At 41.5% G+C, this 24,180-nt stretch overlaps 1 long non-coding RNA gene across 3 annotated transcripts in view; it reads left to right on the plus strand.

Moving 5' to 3' along the window:
• Positions 1-24,180, plus strand: part of LOC141738088 (uncharacterized) — a 139,744-nt gene that overhangs the window by 26,751 nt on the left and 88,813 nt on the right. For 2 of the 3 annotated variants that reach the window (XR_012585297.1, XR_012585299.1), the window contains exons 2-3: positions 16,091-16,347; positions 16,788-16,932. This is a non-coding gene — a long non-coding RNA (uncharacterized LOC141738088). The remainder of the gene's footprint in view (positions 1-16,090; positions 16,348-16,787; positions 16,933-24,180) is intronic. The other variant, XR_012585298.1, reaches the window with a different exon arrangement.

Here is a 24,180-nt window from a genome sequence, read left to right on the forward strand (position 1 = left end):
TTTTGAAGACTGGAGTGACGTTAGCCTTCCTCCAGTCCTCAGGCACCTCTCCTGTTCCCCATGACTTTTCAAAGACGATGGAGAGTGGTCTAGCGATAACATCTGCCAGCTCTCTCAGCACTCGCGGGTGCATCCCGTCAGGGCCCATGGATTTATGAATGTCCAGCTTGGCCAAGCGGTCTCTGACCCGGTCCTCCTCAACTAAGGGAAAATCTTCCTCTCTCCAGACCTTCCCCCTTGCCTCCAGGGTGTGGGATGTGTGAGGGACGGCTTTATCAGTGAAGGCCGAAGAAAAGGAGGCATTCAGTAACTCTGCCTTCTCTGTGTCTTCCACCACTAGGGCACCCATCTCATTCATCAGTGGACCTATATTTTCCCTAGTTTTCCTTTTTCTGTTGATATACTGGAAAAATCTCTTCTTGTTATCTTTAACTGCCGTGGCCAAGCTGAGTTCTGATTGAGCTTTGGCCCTTCTAATCTTCCCCCTGCATAGCTTTGTTATATCTTGATAATCCTCATAAGTTGCCAACCCCCTTTTCCAGAGAATGTAAGCTTTCCTTTTTTTCCTGAGGTCCAGCCAAAGCTCTCTATTTAGCCAGGCTGGCCTTCTTCCCCGTCGGCTCGTCTTTCGGGACATGGGGATGGCCTTCTCCTGTGCTTCTAAGAGCACCTGCTTGAAGTATGACCAGCTTTCCTGGGCACCTTTGCTCTTCAAAACTGCCTCCCAAGGGACACTCTCAACCATGCTCCTAAACAGGCTAAAGTCTGCCCTTCAGAAATCCAAGGTGGCAGTTTTGCTGGCTCCCCGCCTCCCTTCACCAAGAATTGAAAACTCTATCATTTCATGGTCACTCTGCCCAAGACGACCTCCAACCTTTACATCCCCCACAAGACCTTCTCTGTTAACAAACAGTAGGTCCAGTAGGGCACTTCCCCTAGTAGGTTCCTTCACCAGCTGTGTTAGGAAGTTGTCTTCCACACACTCCAGGAACCTCCGGGACTGTTCCCTCTCTGCTGTGTAGTATTCCCAGCGGACATCCGGGAAGTTGAAATCCCCCACAAGAACAAGGGCAGATGATCACGAGACCTCTGCCAGCCACTTATAGAATACTTCATCGGTTTCTACATCCTGATTAGGGGGTCTATAACAAACTCCCATCACGATATCTGCCTTGTTGGCCTTCCCCTTGATTTTTATCAATACACACTCAACACTGTCATTCACACTGTTGAGTTCTAGACATTCAAAACCACCCCTAACATAGAGGGCCACCCCACCGCCTCTCTTCCCTTGCCTATCCCTTCTGAAAAGCTGGTAGCCATCAATTACAGCACTCCACTTGTGTGTGTCTTCCCACCACGTTTCCGTGATGGCAGCCACATCATAGTTTCCCTGCTGCACGATGGCCTCCAGCTCGTCCTGCTTATTCCCCATGCTGCGTGCATCAATGTCCCTCTTGTAGCGAGGGGCCCAAAACTGAATGCAGTACTCGAGGTGGGGCCTCACCAGTGCCGAGTACAGGGGGATGATCACTTCCCTAGTCCGGCTCACCACACTATTCCTGATACAGGCTAGGATGCTGTTGGCCTTCTTGGCCACCTGGGCACACTGCTGGCTCATATTCAGCCGGCTGTCAACCAACACCCCCAGGTCCTTTTCTGCCGGGCTGCTTTCGAGCCACTCTGCCCCAATCCTGTAGCGCTGCATGGGGTTGTTGTGTCCCAAGTGCAGGACCCGGCATTTCAGAATGGTTTAGGCTGACCTGCTCGCCCCATACTGTAGAGCTCACAGGTAGGTTGGTTTTGAACCCCTGACATCCCATTGTGCTGTCTGTACAATTCTGCTGGTTGTAGGTCACTGAACTGTCATGGATGTAAAGACTGAATGAGGAAAATGCTGTATATCATGCATAGGAGAAATAGTACTTCTCTACTGGCATTTCATCACTACTTTATTCTGTCTAGAGTTCTTGTCTGTCTGTTGTTCCCTGGTTAGGTATAGAAGACTCAACAGTTTCAGGAAATAAAATCAGATGTGATGGTTTATTTCTCTCATAGAATGATGAAATACCATCTTTTCAACAGAGGGAGGTTGTGGTCAGACTAGGAGGGCAGAATGTCTTTGTCCTCGGCGTCATTTCCTTGGCTGACGGCCACGGGGTCAGCATATCTTTTAATTAACGTTCTGAGCTCGTGTATATCATTTTTGATATGAGAAGTAGAAATCAAGTCTTTGTTTTGCCAAGGTTTTCATGTTTTGGACAAGAGCATGCCTTGAGCCTACCTGGGAGAAGCCTACGAAGTTGCCAACGAGATTGATCTCTCCAGGAGCAGCAGCGTAGGTGAATGACTGTACCTGAGTAGGTCACTGTAAACTCTTTACTGTCAGTGAAGGGTTGCCTTCAGAAGTTCAGGATGTGATTCCTCATTTTCTCATGTAGACACTGGATTTAGTGGAATGAACCGTACTAAAGACTCCACTATTCTAACTAGGTCTTCTTTACCTACAGTAGGTGCCTAGACCTAGCTAGGTTTAGATGTGGATGCCTATGTTATAGAAGTCAAGTGAGGTAAATCCAATCCCCATATTATGTGATTCAGTTACTGTGCTTTGTAAGAAATCTGGGTTTATACAGGTGTGCTGCGGTGTTTTTCTGTGGAAATCTGTAGAATCCAGGGTCTTTTGCCTTTCGAAATGTAATCAATCTATGCCAAAACAGATTTTTGCAGGCAGAATGGAGAATTATTAATAATGCACTTGACCTTTTTTTTTACATGTGCTTTGATCTAGGATCTTTCTTGGTTTATATGAATTGAGCAGTTAGAATGTACTGGGCTAGAATAACACTAGCCTGTACTGTTAAACTTGACTGTGCTGTCTGCCTTGGTCACTCTGCTGTTAAAATCCCAAAGATAATCTTCATGAGTTCTGTTCTTGTAATCAAAATCTGCAATGCAGTTGACTGCTAGGCTTAAAATATTCGTATGGATTGATTAAAGAGATGGTGAATTACAGGGCTCTGTGTTCTGATGTTCCCAAGTACTTCGCCATCTCTGAAAATGCCGCCTGCTGTTGAAATAATGGGGGGAAAATATTGCAATTGAGTCATATTGGTGAAATTAGTGCACATCTAAACATTACTGTAAAATCTCTTAAGTGCTCTGCTTAAATGATTAGGTAATATCTTTCCCACTTAGTGCTTGCACCTAGTTGTAAAGTTTAGAACAGAATAATTTCAATTGGAGGAGACCTACAATGGTCCAGCTGCCTGACCACTTCAGGGCTGACCAAAAGTTAAAGCATGTTGTTAAGGGCATTGTCCAATCACTGCAGGCTTGGGGCATCGACCACCTCTCTAGGAAGCCTGTTCCAGTGTTTGACCACCCTTTTGGTAAAGAAATGCTTTCTAATGTCAACTCTGAACCTCCTCTGGTGCAGCTTTGACCCATTCACTAGATCCCAGGGAGAAGAGCTCAGCAGCTCCCTCTCTGTATCCCTTCCTCAGGAAGCTGTAGAGAGCAATGAGGTTATCCCTCAGCTTCATTTTCTCCAAACTAGACAAGCCCAAAGTCCTTACTCGTCCCTCTCCTTCTAGCCCTTTCACCAGCTTTAACCTCCTCTGGGCACATTCAAGGACCTTCACATCCTTCTCAAATTGTGGGGTCCAGAACTGTACATGGTATTGAATGCTGAATACAGTGGGATAACCCCCTCTTTTGAGAGCTGCTTATGGTGTGTTTGATGCACCCCAGGATGTGGTTTTCCCTCGCTGTTGGATTATATTGAGCCTGCTGCCAAGCAGCACCCCCAGGTCCCTTTTTGCAGAGCTGCTCTCCAGCCACTCCTCCCCCAATTTATACTTGTGCCCAGTGTTACTCTGTCTTAGGTGCAGAATCAGTCATTTCATCTTGTTAAATTTCACCCCATTCATCATAGGCCAATGCTCCAATCTATCTAGATGCCTCTTGTCCCTCAGAGTGTCAACAGCACCTCCCAGTTTGGTATCATCAGTAAGCTTGCTAATGGTGCATTCAACTCTTGCATCCAGTTCATTGATAAATATCTTGAACAGAACTGGCCGTAGACCTGAACCCTGAGGAACACCACTGGTGACCGGTCGCCAGCCAGATGTAGCCCCATTCACTGCAACCCTCTGAGCTCTGCCCTTCAGCCGGTTCTTCACCCAGCACACTGTGAAGCCACTTGTCCAACTGTGCGATACCTTGTCCAGAAGGGTGCTGTGAGGGACAGTATCAAAAGTCTTACTGAAATCCAGGAAAAAACTACATCCACCGCCTTCTCTTCATCCACTAAGCGGGTGACCTTATCACAGAAAGAGATCAAATTAGTTAAACAGGACTTTTCCTTGGTGAACCTGTGTTGACTGTCCCTGATCATTGCGTTCTTTAAATTCATTTCAATGGTACCCAGCATAATCTTCTCTGTAATTTTTCCAGGAACTGAGCTTAGACTAACAGGTCTGTAGTTTCCTGGGTCTTCCCTCACGCCCTTTTTGTAAATCGGACTAACACTGGCTGCTTCCAGTCAGCAGGGACTTCCCTAGACTTCCAAGACCTCTTGAGGTGGAATTCCTGGGATCTTTTCACAGCAGAAGTGGTGCAGTTCTGCTGGTTTGATGGGGACTTAGACAAAGGGGCTGTTTCAGTTGTTCCCAAGAAGTGAGTGCCTCTTTGCTGGATGGCACATCTCTGACAGATGCTGATATTTCTCCTTGGTTATTGGTGCTGGTTCTTCTAGAATTATTTTCTGCGCAAGTAGTTATCTCTTGCGGATAGTTTAATTACCATGGATTATTTTAGGTATCATATTGATGACATACATGGGTGAGCAGAAGGAAATGGAATGGGGTTGTCATGACTACTGTGATATTTATTTTTTTTTTAAATTTTTGTACTTCCATTTAAAAATATTTTTATCTGTAGATTTTTAGGGATTAAAAAATGTGCTTTGTTGATTGTAAATTTTCGGTCATATTTCAGACTCCCAATTCTAGCAGAGATGGTTTTTGAAAACATTTTTTCTGGAAATCACAAAGGGTGAAAAGAAAAAGCATTCTTTTGGCAACTTACGTAAGGGAAAATTGGGTTAGTTTAATACTCATGTAATAGTTAAGTACAACTTGCTACAGTGCTTACACAAGGACGTGACTGGTTTCAATTCAGGTGGGTTTGCAAAGAATGTATCTAGAAATTTTTTTAAAATGGGCTTACACAATTGGTTCCAATTCAGGTGGGTTTGCAAAGAATTTCTCTAGACATTTTTTAAGATGCTAATAGTTTTTGCTTTAACTCGTAAATTACTGTGAGCTTGCAGCTACTACTACAAACAATAATTTCATTGTTTTAGTTGAATCAATGTAATTCCTTTTTCCACGAGTAGATCTTGCAATACTCATGCCTTAGTTGTGGTTAGAAATGAGTTTGTGTTGTGGAACTGATTCAGGCCTATAATTGATGTGTAGCAAAGAAGGCTGAAGTAATTTAAGGTATTTTCAGTGATTCACGGGGGGCAAATTAACTTCTTTATGACTAATCGAGTAAACATACTACTCCAATGCATAGGAGTGGATGTCTTTTGTTTTCTGGGTACATTCATTTCTGACCTTTGCATTACTTGGACCATAAACACGGTAGTGCAGGGACGGATGCGGTTCAGAATTCCAGTACCATCAGTATGTTGTCAGCATTGATCAAACGGGAATCCTTTCATAGTGAACAACTGGGGTCTGGCTTTTAAGACAGAAGAGGAATTTTACATTTTTTAAAGTACGTCCATTTACAAAAATCTCTTCCTTAAATATATATGTGCTTAGGCATAAACTATGTGATTAGTATCTACTTAGTTCCTCCTGGATTTAAGTTGGTTTATGCCTCTGGCCTCTTTTATGTGCTTCCTCCAGTACCAGTGATGTCTGCAGCACTCTGATTCCCAAGCTAGTTTTAACTTGTGTTGATATAACCAAATCAGCCCAAACTGAAAATGGCTTAATTTGTCCTGTTTCTCAGCCTAACAGATTAGCCGTTGATGAATTCCCTGTTAGATGAGTAGACTGCCACTCGTCCCAAGCTAGCTCAGGCTCGTTGTTAAACCGTGTGGCAATCAGTGCTAGAACTAAACAGTAGAAAAATTATTCCTCTGTCATTCTTTGGTTGCAGGTGTCTCCTAATATTTTCTGTACAATTACTGGTGGCTGATAATGTCAGGTATCCATTTTCTGAAAGAATGAAATGTTGTCTTGTTATGGGTTACTAAAAGCAACGCATGAAAGAATTTTTCTTGGTGAAACCTTGTTAATATTATTGAACAATATAAACAATAGGATAAAGAGGTGTGTGTAGCATTGGATTTTGGTGCTGTACTGGTTTACCTCCAGTGTAAGCTACGTGCAGATCATTCTGCTGAGGAGCTTGTGTCTGAAATCCCACAACTGAGCCACTTGAAAGAGCAAATCTACAATGGAGGATGTGAACTTGTAGAAAGTGTAGTAGGACTTTAAAGACTCCTGATGGTTAAGATGTTGCTGTGTGATGTCTTCATTTACAGCACCTGCTTACAATTGGTTTTCAAGGTACATAATGCCAAACAGCAGTTAGGTGTGATAAGTGATGGTCTTCTATCTCCTAGCACTTCTTTCATATCCTGTATATTGATGACTGTTCTCCTCACTACCTGACCACGCTTCTCCAATCCATATTCTGTCTCTGTGTGTTGGATTTAAAAGTGCAGTTTGCTAGTGGTGGTGATTAATTCCACTTTGCTGAAAGGCACTGGTCACACGGAAAGCAGGAGAGAATTTAAAATAATCCTGATTCCCTGCCCTGTTACCTGTGTGCTCCATTTCTACTTCTCAGACAGGTGTTGCTACGTAAGTTAACTATCTTGTGATTAAATAAGCATAATCTTTATTTTAAAATGAAAATGAATTTTGGCAGAAGCTGGCAGCACTAGAAAAACATTCCTACTTGCCCTGAGTGGATTGGTATTTTCCAGGGGGTGTGTGTATATGACAGAGGCTGAAAAAGAGAGAATACTATGTGTGGGCACTGGCAGCAGGCCACTCTCTTCAGGCCGTGCACTGTATCATCTCTTCCTCTTCCTTCTTTTGTTGCCTTCCAAAATGTATAGGCTTAGGCATATAAAATAATACACTTATTTCAAAATTGTGTTAAATGAGCTCATCTTAGTCAGTCAGCAGTTATGAAATGCTGCCAAGTGCTACATGTCTTATAAATGTATAGATTTTTTTTTTTTTGCAAAGGATGAAATACTATACAGTTACTGAGGCAGAGAGAAAGCATCTTCCTTCACCCATAGTGTACTGAAGCATGAAGAAAGATGCTGAAAGCCAAGATTTCTAATTTGACCCTCCTACTTAGTGCTTCCGAACGTGAAGATTCCTACCCGCTGAGGCTGTCTGCTTGTGGCAGGCAAAATTATCATTCACTGCATTCGCAGCTGAGAGTTTTGACGAGGTCGGTAACCAGTTCTAGCACAGCATGGCTCCTTCTCCCTCACCGCCAGCTTGGTAGCAGGAACAAGTGAGACTTCTGCTGCTTCCCTCCTAACGAGGTACGAATTCCAGATCAAATGTTAGAGCTGCTTCTTTCTACGTGAAGAATTCAGATTCAACCCCTGGTGGATGCGTTCCAAGCAGGGATATCGTTAAATTTGACTCTGTTGCTTCCAACTGTTAAACCATGCTGATCTGACACAACCAGGGAGAGAACTAAAATATATATACGTTTCAAAGATACAAGGCAGAAGGAACTGTTAGATAATTTAGTCTGACATTTAGAGTATTGCAGGTCATTATGTGTAACTGTTACTCCTGGTTTTGAGCTCAGTAGTTCATGTTTGACTGAAAAATTAACAGGCATTTGTTGAAAATGTTTTTCATAAAGGCATGCTGTCTTCCTTTGAAGTTACTTAGAAATGAAGATTTCAACATCTCTTTTAGTAATTTGTTCTATTGGTTAAACAGTCTGTGCTTTCTTCTTTTTTGTCGTGTTTTACTGCATTTCTAACTGGAATATGTCTAGTTTCTAGCTCTCCGTAGTTTCGTGGGGAATTTTAAGCTGGCATAAACTGGCAGAGCTGCTGAAAGAAGCAGTCAGCTTCCCCCAGTCGCCTGTCCCTGCTTCGATGCCAGCTGGCGTGGCTGGAGCACTGGCCCCTGGTCCTGGCCTGGTCTTTCTACAGCTGTACAGTGAACCCACTGCAGAACCAGCAACAGCAGCAAATCAGATCTATACAACAGGGTCAGCACTAAGGAGGGTGCTGTTACAAACGAGGAGGTGGAACAGGGACGGGAATGAACAGTCACAGATGAGAAATGGGTGAAGCTGTCTGTTTTGGTGGCTGTCCCAGCCGTGGTGAAACCGCAGAGTTAATTTCAGCTGTTGGTTCTTGGCCATTTTCTGCTAGAAATGATCATGTTCTAGTGGTGGTTCGTGTGGCTCTGGAGTCTGTGTGGCTCTCTGCGTCTGTGGGTTGGTCCTCGTGGTGTTAACATCACGACTTCACAACCAGCTGTACATCAGAACAGTGGAATAAAAAATGCAGTTACTTGTGTAGCGGAAGCTGTTCAGAAGCAAGTATTGTCAAGGTAATAACACTTATTGTGTTGATAAATTTCTAGTATCTGTGTTATATTAATTGGCAACTAATAATCAAGGGGAAAAGGCTTTGAACTGTTTCACTAGAGGGCTTATATGAAGCAAATTAGTCTCCGTGGTAGCAGGTTGAAAGCGGATGTTCCCAGTGTGTGAGGACGGTGTTTAGTAAACGTTTTTCTAAAAAAATAAACTCAGTCTTAAAAATACAAATTGATGTGTAGTAGGTAATGAGATGTCTTAAGGCCTAGCTGTCCAATAGTATCTAATATTAAACTAGGTGAACTTCACAGTAAACAAAATGTTTTGGTTTTTTTTCTCTGCTGAATGTTGGTCTCTCATAGGAGAGCATTTGGCAGGAAGTTTCTGTGCCAGCTCTCATGTTTTGAATACTTGATCATGCTTTTTAGTAAGAGGAGAGGATCATCAACCTTTACAAATCTGAGATGGGTGGATGTTACGCTTGCTGTCTAGGCTTCCTCTGTAGTCTGAGGAAGGGTGAGGTTTTCTGAGATACAGAAGGAAAAAGAGCTATGAAGAGCGAGATACAAGGGACAAGTTGAGCCCAGATTATCCAGTCTGGGCAAGGGAATGGCTCCAAATTTACACTATCACCACAGAACTCTGTGATGATTGTCCCTGTGTGTGCATGTGTAGTTATGAACTAGAAAGTCAGAATGTGTACCACTTTTCTGGGTCATCACTTACTGATGTTGTTCTCTATATAAGGAAAAAAAATGTCTTCCAGATACTGCTGAAAGTGTTGGGTGATTTTTTTTTTTTAAATTTTCTTTTTTTAGTGCTGCTATAGTACTTTTTTTGGGTTTTTTGCTTGCATTTTAGTTTACCAGTGACTCTTAATATAGTGAAAGTTGTTATATAAAATTGCGCTATATTTTCGTCCCAAAAGATTCCAGTATTGTTTAGGCAACAGCGCTGAACAGATGAAGCACACAGTGGCTATTTTTTACTATTCAGCATACTGATTCCATGTCTCTTCTGTCATCACAGTGCAAAACCTACATTTACTTAAGACTAAAAGGTATTCCCCTTTCTTTTGAGATGGATTTGGTTTTGGATAATCTGTGCATCAGGAGTTCTTATCTTCACAGGTTCTAGCTGGTACAGATCTCCTTTTAGATATGGGAACTGATAAACACAGTTGCCTGTTTTGCAAGAGGGACACTGTTCCAGAGAAGGGCAACGGAGCTGCTGAGGAGTCTGGAGCACAAGTCTTATGAGGAGAGGCTGGGGGTGTTCAGCCTGGAGAAGAGGAGGCTGAGGGGAGACCTTCTTGCTCTCTACAACTACCTGAAAGGAGAGTGTAGAGAGGGGGTGGTCAGTCCTTTGTGCCAAGTAACAGGCAATGGGATAAGAGGAAATGGCCTCAAGTTGCTCCAGGGGAAGTTTAGACTGGATATTAGGAAAAATATCTTCATGGAAAGGTTTGTCAAACATTGGCACAAGCTGCCCAGGGAAGTGGTGGAGTCACCATCCCTGGAGGTATTAAAAAGCCTGGTAGTCATAGTGCTCAGGGACATGGTTTAGTGGTGTTTTGGGCAGTGTCAGGTTGATGGTTGGACTCAATGATCTTAAAGGTCCCTTCCACCTTAGACGATTCTATGATTCTTTATCCTTCCATTTTTGCTTAGGAGCTCCTAACAGGCCAGTTCATAAGAGCTGTTGCCATCACTTAGGTGGAGAGTGAGGAAACCACTTCACTCGACATCTGACCGATTGCCAACTGTACACTCAATTCATAAACTTCTTTAAAGTAGCCACCTGATCTTGGGCTATCTTAAATGAAGCTCCTTGAAGCTGCCCAGCTGTGGTTGTCCTAAGCATGCTCTGCTGCTGCACCTCTTCTTCAGTTATCTTTGTTTCTACTTGACTAAGCTTCCCAGCTTTCTTACCTGTCTTCTCATTTCCCTTCATGCGGTTGCTGGCTGGCATGTGTTCTTGAGCAATCATGTCCCAGGCAAAGTATCTTATGTCCTGATCAGCCTTTTTACATGTATTTTGTATAATTTCTTTGTTGACTCTGTGGAAGAAGTTTCTTGGGTGAAAATTTTCTGGCCACCTGTGGTTTTTATAGGGGAAATTCCCATACTTCTCATTTAAAACTCTCACTTTAGGTTTTTATTGAAGACAGAAAAATGTGTCTTTTCTGTTCTTTCATCTTCGTTTCAGTATTCATTTTGCAGATATATATTAGCCTGGTAAAGCTGTAAAATAGCAAAATTCTGATAATCCTCACTGGGAGTTGGGATAGTTTAGAGAAGGCTTGGCAGTCTGATTGAGATGTTTGTACTTCAAAATAACATAAGAGAAAGATGCTTTTTTATTTACCAAATACTTGCAAGTAAACCTTAAAAAAAAAAAAAAAAACAAAAAACAAAACAAACAGAAACAAAAAAACCACCACCAACAAAACAACAACACAGTAAAGATCAAATAATTATTTTCCACAATGTAGGGTCATTTCCTTTTTCAGCAATCTGAAAAGATGGGCTTCTTGCCAACCATAAAAGTGTTCAGGAGATTGCTGCTATTTTTCCCTTATTATATTTTAAATAGTAAAACATACAACATTATTGACAAGCTTTTTCAAAAAAGGTATCCAGCTTTGACACATCTTGCTAAAACGCTATTTAACTTCTTTTCAGGTAGAAAATAAGGGATGTAAGAAGGGAAGATGAGGAAACGGTGTTGAAAGATGCTTTTTTTGGGAAAGAATCTCAAATGATGCATTGCTTCTGGAACCTTACTCCACTGCCTTGGGAGTCAGTGGAAGGCTTTAACTTTGTTTTCACAAGAGGGCAGTGAGGCTCACTCTCACTGCTGTGCTTCTGTGCTATTGTATATGTGACCTACAATATATATATTCTAAAAACACTCACAACACAAAATTAAAAGGAAGTTTTGTACTTGGTAAAAGCCGTTTGCGTGCCTCCTTCAGATGCCAAAAGAAGAATTATCAGGAAAACATCAACTTTCTAGTTCACTAAGGAATGTGGTTGTGGCTGTGTATCGGTTTTGTGCACAGCAAATTTTGAAGATGTTTTTGAAGAGAAAATAAATTGTAACTAGAGAAACGACAATTTTAAAATTTGGTTTAAGGTCATTAAGTTTTCCAAACTTACTAATTCAGCTGTGGATGAAACCAGGAACAGAACAAAGAACTTTGCACTAAGAAGCATGGTCAGAGCTTGTAGGTACCTTACTGACATAATGGGAATTTCCACAGAGGAAGAAGGGAATTAAGAACTCAAATCCCTTTGATTAAGGTTTTGGCAATCTGACCTTTCTGGTCCTCTTTGAAAATGTCAATGTAGGATGCATCGTGAATGGCATTTGAATTACTTGTAGCAGCTTTCCAGTATCTGAAGGGGGCGTAAAAGAAAGCTGGAGAAGGACTTTTTACAAGGGCACGTAGTGATAGGACAAGGGGTAGTGGCTTCAAACTGGAAGAGGGGAGATTTAGATTAGATACTAGGAAGAAATTTTTCACTATGAAGGTGGTGAGACACTGTCTCAGGTTGCCCAGAGAAGTTGTGGCTGCCCCATCCCTGGAGGGGTTCAAGGCCAGGTTGGATGGGGCTTTGAGCAACCTGGGCTGGTGGGAGGTGTCCCTGCCCAGGGCAGGGGGGTGGGAACGAGATGATCTTTAAGGTCCCTTCCAACTGTAACTATTCTATGATTCTCTACTTGTGTCTTTGACTACAATGGGAGGAACGTTTCCTGTTGTGGTGTCCTGGTTGCTGTATTCTCCATCAGGTGCAGGTAGGAGGGAGATTTTTGCATTCCCTGAGAGTGTCTGAGCATATTCCCAAGGGGCAGCTTTTCAGAAGATGGGGTAGAGGCTGGTCAGAAGGAAGCCTGAGTCAGGAATGGAGATTTAGGAGGAGGAAACGAACAGTCTCAGTAAATGCTCAGACATGGTAACAAAGACTTCCTTCAGGGATGCATAGGGATTATGCAAAAATAGGTTGTTAATGGATTGAGAACAAGCCTGAAAAAAAAAAAAAAAAAAAAAAACCCCAAAAAACGAAATCACAGCGGACATGGGGAGTTACTTAAAAGTCTTTTATTCATTTTGCTTTTAGTTTTACGGCTCAGATTCCATGTTTTATGTATTTTTCTAAAAAACACTAAGTTCACAGTGCTTTCAGTGTTTTGTTGATGCTTGCTCTGAAGAAGCGTGCAGGCAGCTCCTCCAAGCACTTGGTGACTCGGGGTCTCTTAACGGTTGTGTTGGGAGACAAGATGGGAATCTGAAGGCAGCCCTGGGCTCGAGGGCTGAAGCTGGAAGTGAGCAAAGACATATGTCCTCTGGAGACTGAGACAGAAGCTTTTATTTACATTTTTGAAGAGACAGTAGCACAAAAACATTCCTTCAAGTCTAGAAAAGAGCTGCAGAGAGTGTGACATCTCTTTTTTCAAAGCGCTGGCCAAAACCTCAGCTAGGGGAGCTCCCTTTGATCCAGGTGTCTTCGTAGCACCTGGGAGGGACGACTGTTACAGAACCACAAAGAAATCAAAGTCAGGCATTGGATTCATCTCGTGGCTCCAACGCGTGACCTTTATTTATAGGAAGCAGAAAGACAGTCCAGGAGCCCAAGAACCAAGTTAGATTACTGGATGGGCAGAGGCTGAACTGGGAATAAGAAGTTGGAGTGGGAGGAACACGGCAAAGATAAGCCACTGCACAAATTCGTCACAGAAGCAGAGTATCTGAAGAGTATGTGTTAATATGAATATGTTTAACATAAACACATTTTACAAAGGTTTCCATAATACATAGAAAAGAAAATAAGCTAGCAAGACCTCTCTAAGAGCCTTTGAAATTATTTATTTGCTCTGGGACAATGAGGATAGGGAAAAGATGGGGTGAAGGTGAAGACTCTAGAAGTCAGCTTATTGAGAGGTGTCTCTAGAAGGGTGTGGGATTTAAATCGAGGTAGAAGCCTTGCAACACAACTTTATTTGAAATAATTATCTTGGGATGGTACTGCGCTGAGAATAAGGCAAATGAAAATGGAAGGCGTCAGAGCCTGTTAAGAAGTAGGTGCCCTTTTTTTGGGAACATCTTGGTGATGTCTTAAAAGGACTAACACTGGGGAATTGGTCATGTACCAGATTTGGTCTGGAACAATGATAGGTAGTGGGAGGTGTCCCTGCCCATGGCAGGGGGCTTGGAGATAGATGATCTTTAAGGTCCCTTCCAACCTAAACCATTGTGTGATTCTGTGATTAATACTCTGAGTTGACATTGTAGATGAAGTTCTTCTGTCTGCCCTATTAGAGTCAACAAAATGAGATGACGGGTACAGTGTGTCACGTGCTTGAGAGTACTGGCAACATACCTGAGGCAGGGAAGAAAAATCTACCTTTCCTCAAAAGAAACATAGCGTTTTGTGATAAAAGGGTTATTTTGAGGCTTTGGAGACTCAGTCTGTCAGAGACACTTGAGAGAACGGGGAAAGAAAAGGGTTTTCTTCTGCATTAACAGGACATGCAGAAGATTGTAGCTGTAATTGTGAAGAGGAGGAATGGAGAAAATGTTCTCAATGTTCCACAGTATTCTGGCATGCCGTGTCTGCAGGGAGAAGCCCTAAAAGATGCAAACCAAACCAAAGCTGATGGACTGGAAGCGGGAGCAGGTTGCCTCTCCCAGAGAATGGAGGTAGATGGCAAGTGGAGCTTGGGCTGGTGGGACAGAGGAGTTGAGAACACTCATGTTCATTCTAAGTTCCATCCAGACATTACTAAACAAAACTATAGAACTGCTGGGGAATGAGGGAAAGAAAACGCCTATTCTTGTCAACTCATCTTTCAGAAATCTTGCTTGTAACAAGTTATGTGACTGAAAAGGCTGTGCAGGAGGAAGCAAGGAGAAAGTACAGAACCCACCAGGGAAGAGACAACCTGCACAGGACTACTTAATCAGGCTTTGTCCTTGGTGGAGTTGGTTGAGGGAGGGAAGAACGGAGAGAAGGAAAATTGTTTCCTGTTCTACTTTCCAATCAAGCAAGGGATTCAAGAAGGCAGGAAAGAGGGGAGGTGGCAGTACAATTTGGTGGTTATTCAGGAAGTTGAAAGGTGAGCTTTAAGTGGTTCTGAGATTTGCTGTGACTTTGGACGTGCCTGTCGGGAGCCAAGTGCTAGAAGGGAGGATTGGGAGGGCTAGAGGAGGGAGCTCTGTGAAGTGGATAGGGAAAGACACAGAAGCCGTTATTTTCCTTTGGGACCAAAGCAGGCTATGTGGTGTTTTCTAGAGGTCAGAAATGTACGGAGTCACTAGGCCGAGAGCAAGCCTGAAGGAGAGGACCTGCCCTGGAGGGACAAAGTAGGCACTGGGGACATTGTTCATAAACCCTCTCATTTCTCTTGCTTCGCTTCAGCTTTTTTTCTGTGAAATAAATACATGTTTACTCTAGTTTGTTCTAGTAAAACTCAGCTCTAGATTTAACAAATGTATTCTTGTGGCTTTTAGGTGTCTCGTTATGGAAAGGTGTAGGCAAGTCCCCCTCCGCAGTGCTGTTGTACTTGAGGTCCTGCCAGTCAGTTGGTCAGTATTGCAAATCATATATATACACGTACGTGTAGATGTGAGCAAGGTCTTGAGAAAGCATTGTGAGCTTGGACACACTCATAGATCCTCCCAACCTTTCATGAGACAGTCTCTGGGTGCAGGAGTCACCATTTGCATGATTGATAGTTTTAGGAAAATTATTTTTCTACGGCTTACTGCTAACCCATTTTTTGTGAAATTGAACATGAGAAAACAAAGAAAAAAGACTTGTGAAAAATCAGGGTTCATAACTTTGACCAGTGATAGAAAATGCAATTAGGTTTTGCTTTGGTTTGGTTTTGATTTATTTTTTTAAATTTTTTTTTAAATGCAAATGGTCAGATTTTGAAATAGTAAGAGATCAGAGTGTGCAAGGAGAACTTTCTGTACTTCTAGACAAGCTATATAAATGCAGAATGAGATGCTTTGATAGGCTTTTAATTGTGTTTGAAGCAAAGAAACCTTTCCTGGTTTTAAAGGCTAAACAAAGTTTGAAGCAATTTGCTGTATGATACAAAATACAGTGATTCAGCATTCGTGATGAGAGCTATTTGTAGTTACTCTATTTTTATTCAAAGAAAAACAATAGCATGGAATTTCAGGCAGTTTGACCAGGCACTTAAGAAGGTCCCTGTTGAAGCTGAGGAAAATCTCATATTGCTTTATCTTGAAAACTGAAGCTCGTGAGCTCCTTCGGCATCAACATTTCAGGGCTGTCCTCCCGAAGGTGAAATTCAGTCTGTGCTGGGAAGCTGCATAAGCAGTTTTTCAGAAGCCTACTTTGTATCCTCTTTTAAGGGGCTATCAACATTCATTGTATTTTATTTTTTGAAGAATTGAGCAATATAATTCAGCTCTATTAATTTTAACCATTTCTTTCAGGTTTTCACCACCGTTCCGTCACCCCATTGCTGCAGCCAACGCAGATCCGAATGCCGTGGCTACAAAGGCTTGTTACTTTCTCATGCTGGATCCCTCAAATCCAAGAGCTACTTGGCAGTTTCCAAGGCAACCACCTGTGGAATAATTAAAAAGGATGAAGTGTTAGTGTGTCAGATATAAGGAATTCTTGCCCGGAGAAAACACTTCATTTTCATCTGTCTTGAAGAATCAAATGTGTTTCTGCCAGCAAAGTTAAGGTAGTACAGTTAGAAAGTACTGATTTATTTTGTGGAGGTACTGAAAGTTTGAGTAGGATCAACAATCCTAATATAGCTGTGTACAATTAATTTAAGAAAATTACCATGGATCTTTCTGTTATTTTTTTGGTTATAATTAAACAGAAAATCCAGGAGAAAGATGATGATGGAAAGGCAATGTGAGTGAATAATATTTCATATCAGTAAAACAGTTGCATGAACTGTTTTGCACCTTATGCCATTTTTCCTCACAGATGATTTTAAGCTGGTAAGGACTAAAATGGAGCATACATTAGTGGGAGCATAAATATAGGAGGTGCAGCCTTCATGCCAAGTACACTGAGATTTCTTTGGCATTCAGTGATAGATATAAAAGGAATGTAGGAGTGGGCTCACTGCAAAATGACAGTCAGAATCAAGGATCGATCTTTATCCCATAGCTTAAAGGGTATGCAGTAATTAAATTGATACTGAAACTGAACCGATCGTCAGGCTTAGCTGCTTTGGTGAAGCAGCAGCTAAAACCATTTTGAAGACCACATTCCCAGATTCAGAGCTGAAATTGCATAGTGGAGAAACCAAAAGGTAAGCAAAAGAACTCTTATTAGAATAATAAAAATAGGAAATTTGGTTCTGAAAGTTTGAAACTCTGCTACAGAAGTTTATGGTAAAGCTGTGAGGCTTTGGATGGCTGGAAAAGTTCTTCTCAAAGTATACTATGTTACTGGATGTATCTGCTTATTATATCTTCCTTCCCTGCCAGTCATTCAAACATATTTGAATAGAAAAATATTACTCATTTCTGACAATGAAGTTAAATGAAGAAAGCCACATTCACGTTCTTCCCATAGTCCAAATAACTGTTCATTAAAGCCTGGCTACCTAGCTTGATGCTTTTGTATAGTCAATTTTAGGCGTGATGCTTTTATGTCGTTTATTTTAAGCAAAAAAAATTATTTCTAAATTTTGAAGTAGAAATATTTGGGATGCCATCTGGACTTTACATAATAAATTTTTACTGCCAAAATGTTTGTGGGATTTTGTTGGGATGTGGATGGGATTTCACATTCCATCCCTTCCAGTGCACAAGAGGATCATTGTTTTTTAGGTACGGTGGGTCCAAGAAGAAATAAGAATTGCGTGGTGTCAGCTTTGTGATTTGAGGGAATACAAATAGAACCGATCCAGTAACCACTGTTACCTTTTACAGCTGTTACAGAATTTCAGAAGCTAATACTTGTAGGTACCAACTGAGTACAACTGCAGTTGTCAACCCTAGTACTTCATTTCCAGTTCATTGTCACCACGGCTTAACTGTCAAATTGATTTTCTTCTTGAAGTAGTTTTTCAGGCTGTTCAGTTCCTTTCAAGTATAGAGCCGAGGAAAAGGTTTTTAGAGACAAATCCTGTTTTCACGTGTGAAAGGGGTATGTTGGCAAAGTACCTGCACCAAGCGCTCTGAAGATGTTACAAAATTGAGACACAGTGCAAGTGGAGTTAGGGTAGTTGGTCTGCGCGGATCCAAGTCTTTTGCCTTCCAAGAAGCATAAGTAACTGAAAGTGGGTAGTTGGTAAAGAGCCCATGTGTAACACGAATTAGCTAGGTAGCAATCACATGAAGTAATGCAGGATTCTCAAGAGCGTACACAGAGGAGAAGTTTCATCTTGAACACCCCTAGAAAATATACTAAGCACATGCGAGTACCTCAGTTTTTCTGTTTTGCCTCAAATACTGTGTGTGGCATTCTTCTCTTGACGCTTAGATTTCCAGTCCCTGCTGAAGCAGGTGGTGAACAGCAGGTAGGATGAACATCTCCCTGAAGGTACCTAGTCCAGACCCCCTCGGAGGGAGTGACTTGTCTTTAAAAAGGTACCTCTAGAAAGGCAGGTCTCATTGATGTGGTACAGTCTGGACCACTAATTTAGCCTAGATGTCTAACATTTCAGAAACTTCACATGTGTAATTAGATGTATTTATATGTGAAACTCCTGTATGCTTTTTTCTCCATATTTCATTCCCAATCCAGAGCTTCCCATGCTAAGTGGAGTTGCACTTGGTTACTGGTACAACACACTTGCTCATCCTCTTTTTCCCAACTCGGACATTTGACCCTGGCGATTTTTGCAGACTTCATATACAAGCCTGTGGTTCAGTATCAAGGATATTGGAGAGCCACATGAAGTTTGTTAACATAGTTTCTAATAGAAATAAAAACATGCATGCTAAATTTAGGCATCTCGACTGTGTGAAAGAAAATACAGTGGCTAGGCAGAATTGATTTCTAATGTTCTGTATATAGCTTATGTTTTAATAATCTTTATTGTTGACAAATTTTACAGGACTGAAGGGGAGTAGAAACTTAGCAGTGATTTGTTCAATAACTTTAATTTCTTAAAGTGACTCAGTGCGTGTCAACATAGAAGTCAGCTTTGCAGCCTTGGCTGTTAAGAATTAATGCTATATATACCCATAAAAAGTAAAATTTCTCTTTGTGCTCTGCTTTCTGTAACAGAAGACTTATGTTATGCTTCATGTTGGAGTAATTTGATATCCTTTTAAAAGGAAAAAAAAAAACGGGGAATAGCGACATGGTAATTCTCCTGAAGAATATTTTGATACAGTGATTCCATTTTTCCCTGACTGTCAGAACGACTGTATGAAAAGTCAGTTACAGTGTGGTAGTCTAAAAGCGTCATTAAAATATCTATTAATTTTGTTAAGTAAATAGGACCATTTCCTAGAATAGATAACACTTTCTTCTTGTTGCTTGGAAATACGGTTTCAGGTTGGGATTTTTCAAAGGGAGTTTTTTCTTCTAGCAAGAGGAGCCTAGAGTAAAAATGTAGAGGAAATGCAGGGAAAGAGCAATAAGCAGCAAGTCACCTTCCGGGTCTTAGAAGGGGGAACTCAAATAACGAATGGACCCTTTCGCCTAGGCTTTATTTCAGAGGTTTGATCTCTACATTTCTGGAGGTTTTAAGGTGTATCAGTCTGGGCAGACACACCAAGCACCTCATTAAGATGTTGCAGAGAAGGTTTTCAGCTTCCCAGAGAGCAAGAATAATCTCTGGCAATATCAGTCACTGGGACACTGCGTCAGGTTGTGTGTCTTAAGGTTTTTAGGACCGTCTCTCTCCTCTCAGACACCTTGGAGATCAGAAGAGAGCTAAAATCACCTGCCCAAAGGTGATAATGAATGTTTTCCAGATGCATCAATACAGGACACTATTTTTGCCTAGAGGTACCACTGTAAAAATGTGAAACTTCAGTAAAATGCATTGTATTCCGATGTATTGTGCATAGCCTTCCAAGTGACTGACTAGCCACTGCTCTAAAAGCAGTTACAGTGACAGCAATCACAAACCCCTTGCAGAATGAGAGAATTATATTGCTGTATTTAGATGGATGAAAGGTTTATGAGGATCAAATCAGCATTGCAGTTTTAACGGTTTTGCAGATAGAATTATCTATTGGATGGTAGACCATACGCTTAGTCATGAGATCCCTCTCTCCCTGCTAGCTATTGCTGCTGTGAAACTGAGTGTGCTTTCCCAATGTAGTTCAGAGGCCTTTCACTGGCAAATTATGCAAAAAGTCCAGAACAGAATAGAAGGGTCAGTCTACTTGGTCGTCATTCTAGGACCAGCTTAGCTTTTGTTGGAATCAATGAAATAACTAATAAAATATTTTTGTAACAGTAGAGTTGTTCACGTTAAAATATATTTCCAGCTTGCCTTTTATGATTTGAATTCCTCATGTTAGGTTGTATATTTTTTCCTGCTATTAAAAAAAAATAAAGAACTTCAGAATTATGGGATCTTATTTGGTAGAGAGGTGGTATGTGGCTTTAAATTGCTATCCAAACTGAACGTTTGGATATTTATAACAGGCATGGAGGAGGTGCTAACATTGACATTTTTTTTCGGGACATTATATCTGTGTTAGACAAAATGATTTGCGGAGAGGTAACGAATGTAAGACTAGAAGAGCAACTGTTCTTGTACACCCACCTGGAGCAGAGTTTGTCTCCAGCAATGGCCAAAGGTGGGTGACTGAGGAGCACAGGAACAGAATGAGAATATAGGATCCTCCTTTTGCACGCTTTTCTATGTCCAGACATCAGTAGTACAGGGATTTACTGAGCTGGATGGTTTTTTTAATAATCTTTACTGAACTTGTCTTCAGAATTTGTTAAATCTCCCTTTCAAGCCGTGAGAAGTATTAGCAAGTGTTAATGCCCTGTGGTTCTACAGCTTAACTAACATGGCAGCCTGGTGAGTGAAGAACCATATTCTTTTGTGAAGTTTTGAACCTTAACTCCTTTTAAAATCCATTTCTTGTACTGGAAGAGACTTAAATAATTCATCCCTACCTACTGTCTCCATAACATCATTTTCTAGACCTCAGCCTGCTCCAAGTGTTGAGTCAGTTCAGAGCCTCTTGACCTATACGTACTCTCACCGGCCCTAGTTATATTAATTAAGTTACTTCACACTTAATTTCTTTGAGATACTTTATGAATGTCGCTACTGAATTTCACTAATGTATTTTATCGTCCAGTCAGTAATCTGCACGCAGCCCTTTTTCAGTTTTTCTTACTCGTTTACTGTCTTTGCTACTGTGAATAACTTAGTATCATCAACAGATGTTGTCATCTCACTGTTGAGCCCTTTTCATGTCATTTATGAATTCATTGAATGTTGCTGGGAACAGATCCCAGCACAGATCCCCGTGGAAAGAAGAGCTGAAATTGCACCAAGTCCTGCCAAAAGCAGAAGCGGGGTGGGTATGCCCGCTGCTGCACGTGGCGTGGTTGAATTTATAGTAATTTCACTGTGGTGTTTTGGTACACTTGTAAATACGGAGTCAATGTAAAACAGTGTTGTAGGAATGGATAATTTCATATGTAAGATACAGTGTCATTCTTCATCAGCTGCCTATTTATAATTTCACCTTCAAAAAGGTGAAAAGGGAAGGGATTCATCTCTCTCGATGATCGAGGATGATTGCCTTAATGTTTAAAAGGGCCAGACCTACTTTCCTCACAGCATAGTATTTGTCGTTTTCTGAGTTTCTATTCTGGGAAAGCAGCTTCGTTGAAACTCACTGATTTATCGCTGTCTGCTTTACCAGTATATAGAAAATAATGTTGAATAAGGAAGATTAGGCAATTGTATAAATCTCCACAATCATAAATATACACTGGTTTTAGATGATTAAGTGTAGGAAGTTACCTTAGCAATAGAACTAGGACGAGAAGAAATGACCTCAAGTTGTGCCGGGGGAGGTTTCGACTGGATATTAGGAAAAATTTTTACACTGGAAGGGTTATTAAGCATTGGAACAGGCTGCCCAGGGAAGTGGTTGAGGCACCATCCCTGGGGGTGTTTAAAAGATGGGTAGACGTAGTGCTTTAGAGATACGGTTTAGTGCTGGGTTTTGTCAGAGTTGGGTTGATGGTTGGACTAGGTGATCTGAAAGGTCCCTGCCAGCCCAGGCAATTCTGTGATTCTGTTACTTGTCCTTGTTTTCTGATGTTAACGTAGCAAGCAGCTAACACAGTATTACGAAAGCTGGGTCAGATCAAAAGGACCTGTGGCATAAAATTGTTTTTTCTGATGGTGGCCGGTAGCTGCAGCTCAGGGAAGTGCGCGAGAAGAGGGAACCTGGTTGTGCTTTCCACGAACAGGCACGTCTGTTTCCAGCAGCTGCCTGCAGCCAGGGAGCCCAGAGCCATAGGCTGTGTCACAGCTCCTGCTTTGCTTGCATGAATCTGTCTGATGTGAATCCATTTTCTTGTCCCTGATGTCCTAGAGCTGTGAATTACATAGGTTATGTATTCACCTTGTGAAAAAGGCTTCTCCTTGAATCATGGTGTTTGTGTGATGTCTCTGTTTCTTGCTCCTGCAGTGCTTGTGTCTGCCCCCAGCCCATCTCTGTCAGTCCTCTCTTTTGCAGGCTGAGGAATTCTGCTTGATTTCATCTCTTCTCGTGTGCAAGCTGCTCCCGAAGTCTCACCTTCGCTGTTCTGTACACTGGTGTGTTACCTCCTTCCTAAGGTGGGGGACCAAAACAGTGTGCAGAGTTTAGGATCTGAACGTGCTGCAGACGAATGCAGTCTCCCAGTGTCACACTGATGCTTCCGTGACGGTCTCTGTGCCCTCTCTAATTACTCCTGAAATTCTGTTTGCTTTTTTTCACTGCTCCTGTTATCAACCCCTGTGAAAATTGTATTTTCATGAAGCTATCTGCAGTGACTTCAAGGTCTTTCCTGATCAGGAAAAACTAATTTAGAACCCGTCATTTTCGATGTGTAGTTAGCTATTTCTTTCCAAATGCAGGGCCTTGCATTAATCTACTTGAATTTCATCTTCAGTTTTTTTTCTCCCAGTCACACTGTATAATAACTAGTTGGAAGAAAGGATGGAGGATGAACTGCTTTGGTGTGCTTAATGTTTTATCTTCAATAGTCCTGTGACGTAACATTGTATCCTTTTCAGCATAATTTACTGTTAAGTTAAATGAGAAAGGTCTAATGACAGATCTGTATAGGAGTGTACCTTTTTGTGTGTATAAACGGATATGTTCTTAGCATGTTAATTAACAGTTGATTAATAAGACATTCCTCCTTACTTCACTACAGCTGAGTTTTCTTTAAGCACTCTTAGAGAAGCTGGTAATTTTGAGGGTCTCCCTATATCCAATTAATCAGAGCTCCTTCAGAACCCTCATGTGTGTGACCTGTGTATTGCAGTCCATCAGTTGGCATTTTTTTTAATATTTCAGTTTCCTTAGAAACCTGGCTGAGTACGTGTGCTCCCTGGCTAATTTTTTTCTGGTAGGCTTTGTTGTTTACCAGTTCTCCACTGACGGGAGAGGATCCCCTTTCCGTGTCCACTCTTGCAGGCACACTCCAGTGCTGGGAATTCCCTAAACTGTTATGTACTGAACGGTGAATTCACGGGTTTTCCTGTGGCAAAGAAGTAATTTTGAGGTTTTTTTCCCCCCTCCCCCTGACTTTGTCTTCTTGAGTCTGCCTTTTACCTTTTTATCACCTGTCGGCCCAGCAAGCTTTCTGATAAGCTTCATCCTTCTGGTGTATTTGATAACAATTTTCTCCTAATCTCCTAACATCAGTTCTCAATATTTTTTTTTTTAGCTTGAAATACAATGAATTTGCACTTAGTTTGCTAAAGCTTTTATTTTTTCCTGGTATGACTTCACTTTTTGAAGGGCATGCTTTTGCATGCGTTCTTAATGTTTGGGTTTGTGTGTGTTTTTTTTTTTTTTAAAATATGTTGGTTTTTTTTAACTGTGTTCTTCTGTATGCAATATGGGGTCTTTAGCAAGCTGTCAGCCCTTAAAAATGTTCACCTTGTTGCCTGTTCTTTTTAGTTTTCTTTAAAGAGGCTTCCTTTTTTTCTTGGTCACAGAATGCTTGAGGTTAGAAGGGACCTTACGGAGGTCATCTGGTCCGACTCTCCTGCTCACGCAGGGTTTTTTTTAGTTGCATGACCAAAAATAGAGAAAACTAATGTTTCAAATACTGAACTTGAGTGCACTGTAATCAGTAATGCACCCGCTCTTCAGCAGGGAAGATCCTGTGCACAGTTCAAGACTGGGTCAACTCTTGCTTCTGTTGTGGGTTTTCAGAGTTGTTGAATGGTAATTAATGGTGTCCTAGAAATGGAGTGTTTACATCAGATTGACAATAGTGAGAATGTATCTCTCCGAAATCTTACCATTCGTCCACCTTAATCTCAGGAGGTGATGTTTGTCACTGATAATTCTCAGCTACCTTCATGGGGCCATGTTTATGTCATCTTCCCCTT

Source organism: Larus michahellis, chromosome 1, assembly GCF_964199755.1.
Source record: "Larus michahellis chromosome 1, bLarMic1.1, whole genome shotgun sequence".
NCBI lineage: Eukaryota > Metazoa > Chordata > Aves > Charadriiformes > Laridae > Larus > Larus michahellis.